This window comes from Lithobates pipiens, unplaced genomic scaffold, assembly GCF_037356315.1.
Source record: "Lithobates pipiens isolate NorthernLeopardFrog02 unplaced genomic scaffold, aLitPip1_a1.2 Scaffold_23, whole genome shotgun sequence".
NCBI classification, from domain to species: domain Eukaryota; kingdom Metazoa; phylum Chordata; class Amphibia; order Anura; family Ranidae; genus Lithobates; species Lithobates pipiens.
This window is the reverse complement of record NW_027507785.1, coordinates 109,111,127-109,127,509: the sequence shown is the minus strand read 5'-3', so window position 1 is coordinate 109,127,509 and position 16,383 is coordinate 109,111,127. Positions and strand designations below refer to the sequence as shown.

General features: G+C 42.9%; 1 protein-coding gene across 15 annotated transcripts in view; it reads left to right on the top strand.

Moving 5' to 3' along the window:
- IQSEC1 (IQ motif and Sec7 domain ArfGEF 1) overlaps positions 1-16,383 on the top strand; it is a 1,458,014-nt gene that overhangs the window by 1,328,646 nt on the left and 112,985 nt on the right. The gene's annotated exons all lie outside the window — the stretch shown is intronic.

Here is a 16,383-nt window from a genome sequence, read left to right as displayed (position 1 = left end):
AAAGTACCAAAGGGGTGCTGGGAACTATTGAAATGTCTCTCAAGCCTAAAATGATAAAATTTCATTTGTAAGCTTCCCATAGCATATGCATATTGACAGTAGATTCCATTTTCACAACCTTACAATATATGTACTTTTGTACTGTACTTTTACCTGTTCATCCTGCTGTTCCCATTATTAACTCATTATGTTCTCCACAGGGCGACAACAAGGATCAGCCTCTATTAAAATGGCTGATCCCCCAAGTGTTGTTGGAATCTGGAAGTATAGCCACTTCATTGTGTATTCCCAAGTCTCTACATGTCAGAGGCCTTTTCCACAATGCATGGGCTATATTTGCCTGAGCTGTTGCACTGCAGGTACTGTACATCACTGTTGGTTAACCTCACTTAGACGGGCCAGTCTCTAGGATCTCAACTTTAATGTTCAGCCCAGATGCCTGACTAGCAGCTGCTTCAGCCTCTCAGCATACCCTCTCTGCTTACTGAAGCCCAAGAACTGAGTGATCAGTGGTCTTTGATCGCTCAGTTCTTTGCAGGTTTTAGAGGCAGTTGGGGACAGATGCAGCACACCAATGCTGCATGTACTTAGGTGAGTGTATATATATATATTTTATATATATATGGGATTCGGCGCACAGGTGTCGCCTTGTAACAGTAAAACTGCTATAGGGTGGACCTAAAGTGGTTAAAAACTGCCTAACCTTTTGTATGTATTGGGGTCGCTAGACAGCATAACCCTTTAAATTATGTTATAACTATTTTAAAGAGGAGACTTGCATAGGCAAACGGACACTAATGCACAGTAGGGGCAAATAAAAATATGACACACTGGTGCTGCAACTTAAAGTGGCTGTAAACCCTTACAAACCACTAAGCCTAGATTAATGCTTACCTGTAGGTCCAAGAAATATCTCTTAAACCTATACGGTTTAGGAGATATTTACCTGAAGACAGCGGCACGCAGGCGCACTGGGTAAGCCGCAGATCACGGCGACATGCCGTGAGTGTCGGCTCCCGTGCGCATGCGCGGGAGTGACGTCATCGCTGCTCCGGTGAATCACAGTGCCGGAGCAGCGAGACCCACGGAGACCCACCAAGAAGATGGATGCTCGGAACTACAGGGGACAGCGGAGACTTCCCTGGCTCCTGTGTCAGGTAAGTGACACATAATGGACTACTATGCGATGCATAGTAGTCCATTATGCTTTACCTTTGCAGGGAATCAAAGAGGAAGTAAACCCTGATGGTAGCCTGAATATTCAGCTAATAACGTGTATAAAAAGAAAAGTGCATAACCAAACAATATATATATACAGTGCCTTGCGAAAGTATTCAGCCCCCTTGAACTTTTCAACCTTTTGCCACATTTCAGGCTTCAAACATAAAGATATACAATTTTTATTTTTTTTGAAGAATCACCAACAAGTGGGACACAATTGTGAAGTGGAACAAAATCTATTGGATAATTTAAACTTTTTTAGCAAATAAAAAACTGAAAAGTGGTGCGTGCAAAATTATTCAGCCCCTTTACTTTCAGTGCAGCAAACTCACTCCAGAAGTTCAGCGAGGATCTCTGAATGATCCAATGTTGTCCTAAATGACTGATGGTGATAAATAAAATCCACCTGTGTGTAATCAAGTCTCTGTATAAATGCACCTGCTCTGTGATAGTCTCAGGGTTCTGTTGAAAGCGCAGAGAGCATCATGAAACCAAGGAACACACCAGGCAGGTCCGTAATACTGTTGTGGAGAAGTTTAAAGCCGGATTTGGATACAAAAAGATTTCCCAAGCTTTAAACATCCCAAGGAGCACTGTGCAAGCGATCATTTTGAAATGGAAGAAGTATCAGACCACTGCAAATTTACCAAGACCTGGCCGTCCCTCCAAACTTTCAGCTCAGACATGGAGAAGACTGATCAGAGATGCAGCCAAGAGGCCCATGATCACTCTGGATGAACTGCAGAGAACTACAGCTGAGGTAGGAGAGTCTGTCCATAGGACAACAATCAGTCGTACACTGCACAAATCTGGCCTTTATGGAAGAGTGGCAAGAAGAAAGCCATTTCTCAAAGATATCCATAAAAAGTCTCGTCTAAAGTTTGCCACAAGCCACCTGGGAGACACACCAAACATGTGGAAGAAGGTGCTCTGGTCAGATGAAACCAAAATCAAACTTTTTGCCCACAATGCAAAACAATATGTTTGGCGTAAAAGCAACACAGCTCATCACCCTCAACACAGCATCCCCACTGTCAAACATGGTGGTGGCAGCATCATGGTTTGGGCCTGCTTTTCTTCAGCACGGGCAGGGAAGATGGTTAAAATTGAGGGGAAGATGGGTGATGCCAAAGACAGGAACATTCTGGATGAAAACCTGTTGGAGTCTGCAAAATACCTGAAACTGGGACGGAGATTTATCTTCCAACAAGACAATGATCCCAAACATACAGCAAAATCTACAAAGGAATGGTTCACAAATAAACGTATCCAGGTGTTAGAATGGCCAAGTCAAAGTCCAGACCTGAATCCAATCGAGAATATGTGGAAAGAGCTGAAAACTGCTGTTCACAAACGCTCTCCATCCAACCTCACTGAGCTCGAGCTGTTTTGCAAGGAAGAATGGGAAAGAATTTTAGTCTCTCGATGTGCAAAACTGATAGAGACATACTCCAAGCGACTTGCAGCTGTAATCGCAGCAAAAGGTGGCTCTACAGAGTATTAACGCAAGGGGGCCGAATAATTTTGCACGCCCCACTTTTCATTTTTTTATTAGTTAAAAAAGTTTCAAAAATCCAATAGATTTCGTTCCACTTCACAATTGTGTCCCACTTGTTGGTGATTCTTCACAAAAAATAAAAATTTTATATCTTTATGTTTGAAGCCTGAAATGTGGCAAAAGGTTGAAAAGTTCAAGGGGGCCGAATACTTTCGCAAGGCACCGTAACTCTCTTAATATAAAAGGGAAGGGCAATGCTAATATGTGATAACAATACACTTTGAAGACACAAAAAGTCCAAAACAAGATGTTCCAATAGTGAGCGATATTGCAGGACACTGAAGAAATCACTTGATGCTTCTTTACAAAATATAAAACAAACGTGGATCTCAAATTATAGAGCTCAAACAAGTTCATCACAGGATCACTCAGATCAGGGATATTCCTCCAATGGTTTGTCCAATACGGGGATCCTTGTAATACAGCGACCTCTACAGTGGTATAGTTGTCCTGTAGCTACGATATCCTTATCCAGTAAATCTTCAACAGTGAGATAATTCATATGATAGAAAAGAAAGGCTTCATGGTGCACTATTCCATTTAAAAATGTATTGAAGAACTTCTTAGGCACTGACATCCAAAAAAGACAGTGAACAGTATATTCAAAAGGCTGTGGCTCAAGCCAGCCAGCTGATATGTGGTGACGTCAAAAACAAGTGCTCCACCCAACACGTTTCCCCATACAAGGCATCGACTGGGACTGGCCGCAGCCATTTGAATGTACTGTTCACTGTCTTTTTTGGACGTCAGTGCCTAAGAAGTTTTTCAATACATTTTTAACTGGAATACTGCAACATGAAGCCTCTCTTTTCTACCATATGATTTATCCCACTGTTATATATATATATATATATATATATATATATATATATATATATATATATATATATGATTTATGTAAATTATTTTGAAATCCCATACTTTGCTCTGACTCATAGTCTTTGCTCTGACTGTCAGACCATACCACATTAAGCGCATTCAAAGGCATCCTACAAGCTCTTGACAAGCTCAGACATGCCTTATACAACATTTTGTGACCCCTTCAGATAACTTCTGCCCCATTTTCTCCAAAAATGGTAAGATCTGAACTAAACTTTTATACCAGAAATTACTACATCATGTAATTTGCATACAGGTCTTCCATCTCCGGCAGGCTCCAGGGCTGTTACCTTCAGTCTCCTGGATGTTAGAGATGTCCTCAGGCTGAGGACTCCCTATCACAGACGTTTTGGTCCTGTCTTGTTCTATAACGCTACTGGAAGAACATACAGAACCTAATCAACAAACTTAAAGGGATTTACTTAGGGGACAACAACACAGCCTGTCTTTTGCACATTAGCTTGCTCCCAGAGAAACAGTATTAACACGTTCTATTATCAATCTTTTCAGCATAACAAAATCCTAGATACTAGTCAAATAGAAAGATACCACAACTTCCACCCTCAGTCAAGGGCTATGAGGTGAATTTGACCATTGTTCCCTAAAAAAATGTTTTCATATATAGAGGAATATGGAGAGGGAGGTATTTAGCATGGTTGTTCCTGTTAAGGGGAGGCACTGTGCTTCTATATGCTGTTAGCAGGGATTCATAAGAGGTCGCTATGGTGGTTTCAGTTGTGAGGCTTGCATTAGTCGGAGTATGCTAGTCATTGATATGTACTAGTTACAAGGCTAAGTATGAAAATGTGGAATAGCTAAGCTCACTGTGTGTGGGTAATTTGTTTTTCCTAAACCATCCTAGGATTTCATCTCTGCCAAAGCAAGGTAGCACACATAGTGTCTATTTTATTAAAGATGTAGACAGGTATTCTGTAGGGGCCTTGGCTAGGATATATAACAATTTAGGTAGGAAAATCATATTTAGAAGATAGACTCTGCCCATGAGATCCAAAGGGATGTCTGGCCACTGATTTGTTTTCTGTTGTAGCAGGGAGACCAGAGCTCACTTCTAATTGCAACAAAAGCTTTAATTTCTGCAATGTGAAAAAAGGAGTGGTTCATGAGATAATGAAAAATTCAACAGATGGAAAATCTCACCATAGCTTTAAAAAACAAGAAAAGAAATATCTACATTTCTGGACCCCATGCCATCTTTCCAAAGAGCAGAAATAAGCCCTGGGTGAATAACGAAACTTCCTGCTCCCCATCACTTTTATCTTTGCATAGCATACCTGCACTGCTGGTCATGCACTCCCTCTTTTACCACATATCAAGGGGCTTAGGAAGAGAGAGGGGACTGTCACCCTAAAATCTATTCTTTTTCCCCAGACTGCCCCCTTCCCCCCGTGGTCTCCTTTTCCTCATAATTCTCCCTAATCTTCCACCCCAGTCCCACTTTGTAGACCTCCACACATCACCTTCATTCCTTCATTTTCCCAACCCCCAGCACACTTCACACCCTATCCACCCCTAACCCCAAAAAACCCTACAGATACATCACTGGGGAATTCTCACCGATTATCTCCATTTGCATGCACAGTAGTTCCGTCTTATGACCACATAGAAGTCAAATTCCGGCTACCACGTTTTAGCAGTTACAGACACAGGTTTTTTTTCTATTTTGGATAGAGAATTTATATGCATGAATAAAAGCTGATCATTGTAAGCACCCCTGTCAGTGTTAAATGGTTTGTCTTAACTATCAACTGCGGCTTTTGCTTGACAGCTTGGTCTGTTAAAGGAAATTGAAAAATAACAGGCTTACTGGTGAAAATAAAGGAAAAAAAGTAAAAAAAAGAAAATGAATGCAGCCCCCACATCTAAGAACTGGTAGGCTATAGTGTAATATGTTTTTGGGTTTAATATCACTTAAAATTAGTATCAAGATTTTTCCACAATAAGAAAACAGTTTAAATGTAAAGTCCAGAGGCCCCATTTAGTCAGCAGTGCTAAAAAGAATGGGTGTTTTGTCCTGCAGAAAATGTGCTGTTCAAAATGTGCCAAAGTCAGTATGATATAGGAACTAGTTTGGGATGTTTTTCAAGTGTAGGACAGCCCATTTATGTGAATAGGCTGCCCTACACTGTCATGAAAACAAAAAAAAAACATGCGGGGAATGCGAGTTCCCGCTATGCGAAGTGTAAATGCAGTCTTAATGTGATAAAAAGTTAAATAACTTCCCAGCAGTAGCACAAAATCCAAAGCACAGGCTGCAGAGGAGGACCACTGCAGTTAGTGCAGGAGCGATGGTCTTTGCAACATTCTGACAGTTGCTCTCACATTAAACATAGCGGTGCTTCCCTGTTGTCTGTGACTTGGCTTTCGAGATGCTGCTGGGAAGCTATTTCAGTATTAATCAGATTAAGAAACTTACATTTTTTTTTTTTTTTACAGACTGTGGAATGTATCTTGCTGCTTTCTTCTTTTAAGCTTTAACAGACAATTGAGATATTAGCCACTTAAGAACAGAATTGTTTTCAATAAGTTGTCTGACTAATAAACTTGCATTGCGAAGTAGCAGTAAAACACACATTAATCGTTTCATTTTTACATGAACGAGATCTTTGTTACATGTCTAAAAAAAATATAAAAATAAGTATACATGCCTCACTGTTTTCAGGAATGGGTATCCTGCTTAGCATCTGTAGCCCATGTCCCTCACTCATAATTTAGTTAAGCAGTCTGAATTCACTGACCTACCCAGATATTCCCTTAGCCCAGCCCTTTTCAACTAGGGTACCTTTAGGTTTCTTCAGGGGTGCCTTGGCAAAATGCCTACAAATTGCCCAAAAACTGTATACAACCTAACTGGTGGATCAAGCATGCCTTTTAGTTACACAAAGCCATACGTTTTCATTGTGCACCAATACAACCTTCTAGCCATCAGCGTCCTAACAACCAAGGACTTGATTGATAAGGAGGACGTTGGGCACCTACACAGCATCTTTGTTTTACTTAGATGAGTGAGAAGAGAAACATTGGAATACTAGCGAATACCGGTGTGGAAAGGTATATTTGCTTTGGAAAAATAAATCACCTCTAATGTTAGGTGTCTTTCGAGTATGGATGCTGCTGCATTATGTAAAACTATTAACTACTGCGGTGCCTCAAGATTTTGCTTAATTTTAAAGGGTGCCTTGACTGAAAAAAGGTTGAGAAACAGTGCCTTAGCCTATCTAATCTTGAAAACAACATTGATTATATATGGGGTCAGGTTTTTCTGTTACATAGCGCTAATAATATATACAGCAGAATGTACATCAGAATCAATGATAAAAATGTCTGAGAAGGTCAGCATTCCAATTCAGTTCTGCAAGAGTAACAGTTTCTGTGGCTGTATTAAAACATAACATGCTCAGTATTGAGATGATGTCTGGTAGAGGTCCCGGGAGACATGGAGAATTGATTTGGCTGTACACCGTACCCTGTATGCTATTTATGGTGTTCGTTACACTGAGAATGAAGTGAAAGCATGTTATATTTATTAAAGCTCCTAGAGTCTGGGGAGTGATTTGAGGTCCCACTGACTCTATATTAATGGTCAGTGCAGTCTCATTGATCCAATCAAGGTGCAGAGGTAAACATATTATCTTTTTTTAGGTCCTTCAGTGGGTGCAGTTAGATGTTCTGCTACAAGACTCAGTATAGACCTGGATAAAGAAATCTCCTAAACTATACAGGGCCCTCACTAATACTGCACACTTACGTTCTATTCCCTTGCCAACCATCTTTGACTAAGGGAAACAAAGAAGGAGTGAGAGGTAGAGGCAGGAGAAAAAGGAGTGGGTGAAAGGGGGGAGTTGTTGCAGGGGAGGAAAAAAAAGGGGTGAGAGGTAGGTCTGCTTCAGCTTATATAAGTGCAGTGTGAACAGCAAGGTGTGATAAAGCATTTGCAGAGCTGTCAGCAAGCCTTTCTGAAGCTTTTAAAGTACCATTCCGCTCCAGTTTGTAAATATTAAACACAGATCCTAATATAAGTGTTGATTGCCACTTTAAACAAGCTGCTAGCAGGCTTCAGAACTTTTTGATGCTTGTTGAAAGCTTGCTGAAGTCTGTTAGCAGCTTGCTCAAAGTGACAATCAACACTCCCACTAAGTTCTGTTCAACATTTATAAATTGGAGCTGAATGGTACTTCAGAAGCTTTTACAAAGACTGCTGTAAGCTCTACAAATGCTTTGTCACTGCTATCATACAAACTAAAGTCCATGTGAAACAGTCCATAGAAGAGGAGAGCAGCAGGCTGATATAGCTATGGCCACTGCCTTCTGTGCAATGCTAATATTATGGGGTTAATCTACTAGGAGGATCTAAAGGTGAATAGTCTGTTTACTTAATCAGAGTGCATGTTCATAAAAGGTGAACCTGTATTTACTACAATTTAAACATGACTGCATAATAAAATGTACACAGCTTATGTACTAACATTCGCTTCAAATGATTGCTACCCAGAGGAAACCCATGAAGGCACAGCAAGAGCATGCATACTCCATGCAGTTAGTGCCGGTTGGGATTTGGACCAACAACCCTATTGCTGCTAGATGGAAGTACTAACCACTTAGCCACTGTGCTGCCCAACTTCATGTTGTGCTCCGCTTTAATGCCATGTACACACGATCGGAATTTTGTTCGTAAAAAGATCTGATGGTTTTCCTGACGGAATTCCAACGGGATTTCGCTCAAGCTGTCTTGCATACACAGGGTTACACCAAATTCCGACCACGAAGAACGCGGTGATGTACAACACGTACAATGGGACTAGAAAAAGGAAGTTCAATAGCCAATAGTCAATAGCTTCCACTTCATAGTTGAATCTGAGCCTGCGTGGGTTTTTGCGCTTCGGAATTGCATACACACGATTGGAATTTCTGAAAGAAACTTTTTCCGTCTGAAAAATTTAGAACCTGCTCTCAATCTTTTGCTGGCAGAAATTCGCCCAGCAAAATTCCAATGGAGCATCCACATGGTCACATTTTCCGAAGAAAAGCTCTCATTGGTCTTTTGCTGGCCGAAATTCCGACCATGTGTACGCGGCATAAGTGAACAACCTTTACATCTTTAGTGCTATTGGAACTTATGATGGAAGCCATTCTATAAAAATTAATGAGGATTTTGCATCTCTTGTATAATATGATCAAGGAACTTATTGCAGGTAGGCTGTGCGGCTTGTAACAAGCCACACAATGAAGAGCTTTAAAATGTTGGGTTTGCCATATACTAGTACATTTTTGAAAAAACTAATTTGTATGTAAATTCTCATACATACATACATTTGATGACTTGACAAATGTTATTTGAAAATACTTCAAAATATTGTTTGTTTTTAGCATTTGATTTTCAAATTTAAATGCAGGCTTTTCATTTGGTTGCAATGTTTTACAGTGGGGAAAATAATTATTTGATCCCCTGCAGATTTTTGTAAGTTTGCCCACTTAGAAAGAAATGAAGGGTCTATAGTTTTTTTTAATCATAGGTGTATTTTAAATGATAGAGACGGAATAACAACCAAAAAATCCAGAAAAAGCACATGCATCTCATTCAATCCAGGTAAGTCTGGAGGAGTGAGGGCCAGAAGATCTTCTAAGGAAGATATTGCCGCGGAAGTTCCTCAGAGAAGGCAGTAGGGATTCTGCTAGCACAAAACCTTTTCATCATAGATAATATGAAATCTTACAGTACTTGGTTCTAGAGCTCTTAGACCTGTCTTCACTCGATTTCTTATATTTTATTTAATTTGCAGAGTTCTATCATTTAATAGGAATTTGTGCTGTTAAATCATTTTTTAGTGGATTGTCAGCCTGCAGCAGGTTCATTCTGGGATGACCACAGAACACGCTAATTACCTTGTTGTATTTGGGAGCATAACTTATTTAAGTAATCGACAATAATCCAATGCCTCTTTAAGCTCTTTCCCAACTGCGTCATTACATCCCGCTGTGCCCCATAATTCTACCATACATCTTTTCGCAGAATACCTGCTATTTTTCCCAATTTGTGAGACATGTTAATAGCCTCTTTGTCAGGTTCCTGAAACAAGGTGGCATGTTGTGACAAAAAAAGCTCTTCAGAAGATATATTACATTTAAAATCTATTTCCTCCATCCTCGTTGGTATCATTTTCTTCCCTCTGTTTGTGTATAGCAACAGCACACTGTGCAGTGCATTACAAAAAACATTCATGTCCATCCCTCCCCTGGAGTAGCATACAATCAAATGTCCCTACCGAGGTCATAACACACACTGTGGAGTCACACTGGTTGGAGCCAATTAACCTACTGGTATTATTGTTGTTAAAGGAAACCTGAGCACATAGAAAACAAATTCAAAGACAAAATACAAATTCTATGCAGATATTATCCTGTTGATAATTAAGTCCTGAACCCTGCAGCTGTAAGGCAAGAGTTCCGACCATTAGACTTTTACTGGTATAAAGGTGCTATTGGCTTTGTGGGCAGAATTGCTCTTTAGGCCTCTTTCACACGAACGATCCATTCAGGTCCGCCTGTCAGTTTTTTAGGTGGACCTGAACGGATGCTCCATAGACCTCGGATGGAGCGTCGGATGTCAGCGGTGACATGTCCGCTGACATCCGACCCGTTCCGATCCGAAAAAGTGAGACGGAGGAAAAACCTACTTTTCCATCCTTCTGCGGATCGGATTGGGTGATGATAGACTCTGCGGCCCGTTGTCATCCGATCTCCCATAGGGGAGAGCCGCGCTCTAATAGGTCCATCCCTGCACTGTGTGCTGAGACAGACCCGTCATCTTCCTGCTCAGCGGGAATTGACGGAGCGATCCCCGCTGAGCAAGCGGATGTTCATGGGGCAGATCATCCCGGATCCGTCCCATGTGAAAGAGGCCTCTATTTTCAACCATTTTGCAAGCATTGAAAACCTCTCATTTGTATGCTTTATGTTCTATTTTATACAAGCAAAACATTCTCTGATTGGACAAGATGGAGAGGCGGGGTGATGACATCATATTAACCTCATCCATTTAAAGAACACTTTTCATTTATTGAGGAATTGTAAAGTGTTCTCTGAATGGCGCCCGTACCAAGCAAGCGACCTCCAGTGTTCACGAATCAACAGGACAGTTACTCGGCACAGGACCTGAAGCAAGTGGTAATCACTTTAGTAACCACTTTCTTTCAATATTTTATTCAAGTTTTTCCACTTAGAAATTACAATCTCAGTATTTGACATCATTAAGACACAGAGAGGCAGAAAGCTTATAATAATACAACTCAAATAGCATAACAGTAACCGTAAGAAAAAAGGTAGGTCCGCATATGCATGGCTTAAAAGGTAGCTCAAAGAATAATTAGATCAACACATACCGGAATCAAGTGTTTATCTTGCTCTATATGAGAGCGGCATGGCAAGTACTGGGACCCCGCCATCCGGCCCTCAATTCCGGCTCCAGTACCATAATCAGTACAACCTAATAACCGTACAGTAATCAAAGGCACATATGTGACCAAAAACAAAGAACTCCCCCAGTAGAGAAGGGAGAAACCAAATGAGATCGCTATCATAGACTGAGATGAGTGAAAAAGAGTAGAGAGAGGAAAGAGAAGAAAAAAGGATAGAAGAGATAGAAGAGGGGATGCACTCCGGCTCCAGGGGGGGCCCCCGACCCTGGCGGGCCAGGTAGACCCATTAGACTGTAACCAGGTCCCTAATCCACGGACCCCACACTCTATTGAACCAAGCCATTCTATCAGTTAGTATTGCCGATAAACGTTCATTCACCATAATCCAGGACAGTTTTGTTTTAAGTAAATAAAAGGGTATTACTGGTGACCTCCACGATTTAGCTATAGAGACCCTTGCCGCCACAAATATGAAAGCTATAAGCGTTCTCATTGGCTTCGATTCCCCCTCCACGGGGCGCCCCAGCAGCGCGTGCAGCGGCGACTTCCGAAGGTTCACTCGGGTCAAAGAGTATATAAAATTGTACGTGCGTATCCAGAACCTTCACACCTTAGGGCATGACCACCATATATGATACATGGTCCCATCCGCATTGCAACCTCGAAAGCACCGCGGGGATGCCCCCGGAGCAAAAGCAGCCACTCGAGCTGGAACCATATACCACCTCAGTAACACTTTGTAGTTTGCTTCAATCAAAGAAGTATTAATAAGGGCTCTAGATGCACTTTGTACTACCTTATACCATTCTTCCATTCGCAAGGTACATTGCATATCTCTTTCCCATCTCTCCATATAAGGCAGCTTCTGAGAGGTCGGGAATAAGATATTGTATATCATGGAAATATGACCCTTGTGGTTGTCGTATGTCCTGCAGGCGATTTCCATTGGGGTACACGTAGTGAGGTCAGAAGTGCGACTTAATGTTGCCAGAAAGTGCGCTATCTGAGTATAGCGATAGAATTCTGACCTCGGGAGCTGATGTCTATCTTGTAATGATACTCGCGACAAGGCCCCTTTATGGTCGCATAGGTCAGCTATGCGCAGCAAACCTTTATTAGTCCACCATAAAAAATCTTGAGGCCGTAGACCCGGGGCAAACAGAGGATTATTAAGCAGAGGGGCTAACGGGGCATGCCTAGATCTGAAGGCGTGGGTGGTTGCCAGTCTATCCCACAAATTTAGAGAGTAGGACAGGGTCGGGCACATCACCTTAGGCCTGTCTCTTGCTTTCATCCAGATTAAATGGCTAATCTCTGTTCTAGGGAATTGGGAGGATTCCAACAGCATCCAGAGTGGTTTGTCTTGGCGTGTATGGAACCGAATTAACTGTGATAACAATGCTGCCTGATGGTATTTAAACAGATCCGGCATGCCCAGGCCACCCCTTGCTTTGGGTGTGTACATTGTTTGTCTGTTCACCCTAGGTCTACTATGTCCCCATACATAATCTAATAATTTTGCTTGAAATTTCAGGAGCTCCCGCCTATCAATAGAAATCGGGAGAGTCCTGAATAGGTAAAGCACTTTTGGAAGAACCGTCATCTTAACGGAGCACAACCTGCCAAACCATGACGGGGGGCTATTCGACCAACGTTTAAGATCTGCAGTTATTTTGTTAAACAGTGGAGGGAAATTATGTTTGTAGAGCGTGGTCAGAGTAGGGGTCAGCACAATACCCAAATAGGGCAAGGACTTGTCTTGCCATTGAAAGGGGAAGGAACTCCGTACTGCTCTGACTATATGGGGTTGTAAGGACACGTTAAGAGCTTGGGATTTAGAGTGATTTACCCTTAAACCTGTAAATGATGTGAACTGTTGTAATACCACATGGAGATTGGGCAGGGAAGTAACTGGAGAGGAGAGGAGCAATAATATATCATCCGCAAACAGGGGGCATTTGTGTTCCCGACCCCCACTCATGACTCCTAATATATCCGGATGTTCACGGATCTTGATAGCCAGTGGCTCCAGGCCCAAGATAAATAAAAGGGGAGACAGAGGACACCCCTGGCGGGTCCCTCTGTGTATATGAATGTTTGGTGAGTGATGGCCTTTAATTACTAGTGTCGCCGTAGGGGCTTCGTAAATCATTTTAAGTGTAGTCAAGAAGCTGGGCCCGAAACCGTATTTGCTCAAAATGAAGAATAAGTAATCCCATGACAAGGAATCGAACGCTTTATGCAGGTCGAGGGAGACCAGTAATGCGCCCCTCTGTCCCCCCCCATCCCAACCCGAGTTCAAAGCGGAGATAATATCAATGATACGTCTAGTCTGGTCTGGGGCCTGTCTAGTGGGGACAAACCCCGACTGGTCTGGATGAATGTATTCCGCCAAGAATCCATTCAGTCGTGTGGCCATTATCTTTGTCAGCAATTTGAGATCTACATTAATCAAAGATATGGGGCGATAGTTCGTGCAGTCACCGTGGTCTTTGTTCGGTTTCGGTATAACATGTATATAAGCTCGATTCTCGTGTGGAGGTAGAGGGGATCCCCTTCGCAGGTCATTGTAAAAAGAGCAGAGATGAGGGGTCAGAATCTCTCTAAACTTGCTGTAATAATGGCCCGAGAGGCCATCAGGGCCTGGAGATTTTGACGGATTCAAGGATTTTATGGCCGCCGCAATTTCTCTCTCAGTAAACTCTGCCTCCATCAGCTCTGCGTGATCTTTAGACAATGTGGGGAGTTGCAAATCCCGCAAGAATGTTCCCGCCTCCTGTGCCTCAAATTCCTTGGGAGGTTCGTACAGCTTAGAATAGAATGCATGAAATTCTTCTATTATGAGCTGCGGGTTTTGGGAGGTGTGGCCATTCCGTAATCTCAGTTTAGGAGGTGCTGGGTTAAAAGGTCTAGGATTAAGTTTCCTGGCTAGTAGAGTGTTAGGTTTATCCCCGAGGGAGTAAAACCGATGCCTATTCCATCGGACGTACTTTTCCGCTTTAGTCGTGAGGCTCAGATTCAGAGCCAATCGCGCCGCGTCTATCTGAGTCCTGAGGTCGATTTGTGGGTTTTGTTTTTGTGCCCGGGTCAAGTCTAGTTGTTCCTTCTCCTGCTGCTGTATCACCTTATCCCGTTCTCTTTTGCTTCTAGCAGATAACTGTATCAGTGTCCCCCGAATCGTGGCCTTGTGGGCCGCCCACACCATGGAAGGGGAGGTGTCTGAATAGGGGTTGTCTTGAAAGTATTGACACAATGTATTTTCTATGTCAGCGACAAGGAGTGGATCATTCAAGAGGGACTCGTTTAATCTCCATGCCGACGAACGTGGCTTGGCCCATAAACCTGTTAGAGTTGCTTGAACCAGAGAATGGTCAGACCATGCTACTGGGATAATTTTAGACCCCGATACCTGCGGTGATAGAGGGGACAGAGTAAACAAGTGGTCGATACGGGAGTAAGTTTTGTGCACTGAAGAGTAAAAGGTATATTCCCTAGTGGAGGGGTGGACGTTCCGCCATAGATCAATAAGGTCATAGCTATGCAGTAAGCGTGCTATTTCGCAACTTTGTTTTGGGGCGTGTTTCAGGATGGGCTTCTCCAGATTAGATCTGTCCAAGATCCGATCTAGTGAGGTATTACTATCGCCTCCGAACACCACATGTCCCTCCACATGGATCATTACCGTCCTCAACATTTCGCGAAAAAAGGGAAGTTGGCCCACGTTAGGGGCATAATAAGAGAGGAAGGTGACAGCACTGTCATCAATCTTCCCAACCACCAGGATATATCTACCATCCCTATCCTTTACCACGTTAGTGGGGGTGAAAGGGACTCGTTTTGCGAAACATATGGCCACTCCCCGTTTCTTGTCGGGTCCGCTAGATAGATATACTGTGGAGTATCTGGCATTCAAGTACCTGGGGGTTGAGGTCCGTGAAAAGTGTGTCTCCTGCAACAGTAAAATATCCACCCCCAATTTATGATATTGATGAAACGCCTTCGCTCTTTTGGTTGGGGAATTCAAGCCCTGCACATTATGTGTCACCACAGAGTAGGTCAGTTGTGAGTTATTTGTCATGGTGGTTTGGCAGGTTGTACTCACTGTGCATCAGCTGGAAGAATTCCCCTCGACTGCCGTCGAAAGTGTTCGTTCGGGTTCCCAGCCGGAGCCGGAGCGCATCCAAAGTAGGAGAGGTATGAAAGGATAGAAAAGAAAAAGAACAGTGTAAGTTAAAGGTATAACAACAAAAATAGAACTGCATATTCATTGTCGCCGCTAGGACGACAAGGTATCAAAATTGTAACTGAAAGTAACCTGTGCACTGCCAAGCAGTGCACCTACTGGGGCGCTAAGTCCCCTTTGTTTGTTGTGAAGTTGTCTCCACCAACAGCGTAAAGACAAGTTCACCACAAGTGGCGTGCGCCCTCCTCCGGCCCTGTATCTGCATTAATTATTGAAGGGGTCCGACCGGGACAACCCCAGGGTGGCGGCATCTGGAAATAATAGTAGGCAGAAAATAAATGGCAAAACCTCTAATAGGTATAAACTAAAACTAGCCCATATGGGCAAGCCCTCCCCATGGGCTACAGTAGTGGGCAAATTAACCACATTAAAAAAAAAGGGGGAAAAAGGGAGAGGGGGGTCCGGACATCTAAGGCCTCAAAGCCGACCAAGTTCTTTCTCGAAAAGGAATCCCTCTTGGGACTAAAGTAGAGTATGGGGTATATCAAGTTCAGTCCAGTCAAGTAACCGACGGAGACTTCCTGGCCCTGGATCTGCCCTGTTGGGACCACAAGGGGGATACCGGTCGACTCACTTCCATGGAGGCGTTGGGAGCCCCAGGCTCCAAGGGAAGCAGACCCAGGTTCTGGAGTAACAGCTCACCGGAGTGGAAATCGGAGAAGTAGTGGGTTTTGTTCTTGTAAGCGAATGTCAATCGGAATGGGAATGACCATCGGTACTTAATGCGGTGGTCAATTAGATGATTCAGAAGCGGTTTCAGTGATCTCCTCTTTTGGATTGTCGACTGGGCTAGGTCCGCAAAAATCTGTATCGGGTGCCCCGCTATAGATATGTCACCCCTCTGTCTTGCCTCCATCATTATTTTCTCTTTGATCCGGTAATAGTGGGGCTTGACTATCACATCTCGCGGTAGTCCATCTGGTCTTGGGGTCATCAAGGCTCGGTGAACCCTATCCAATTCAAGTTGATGGGGGGAGATGTCTGGTAACAATTGCTTCATCAGAGCGTGTATGGAATCCTCCAAGTTCACCTCGGTTTCCGGGAGTCCG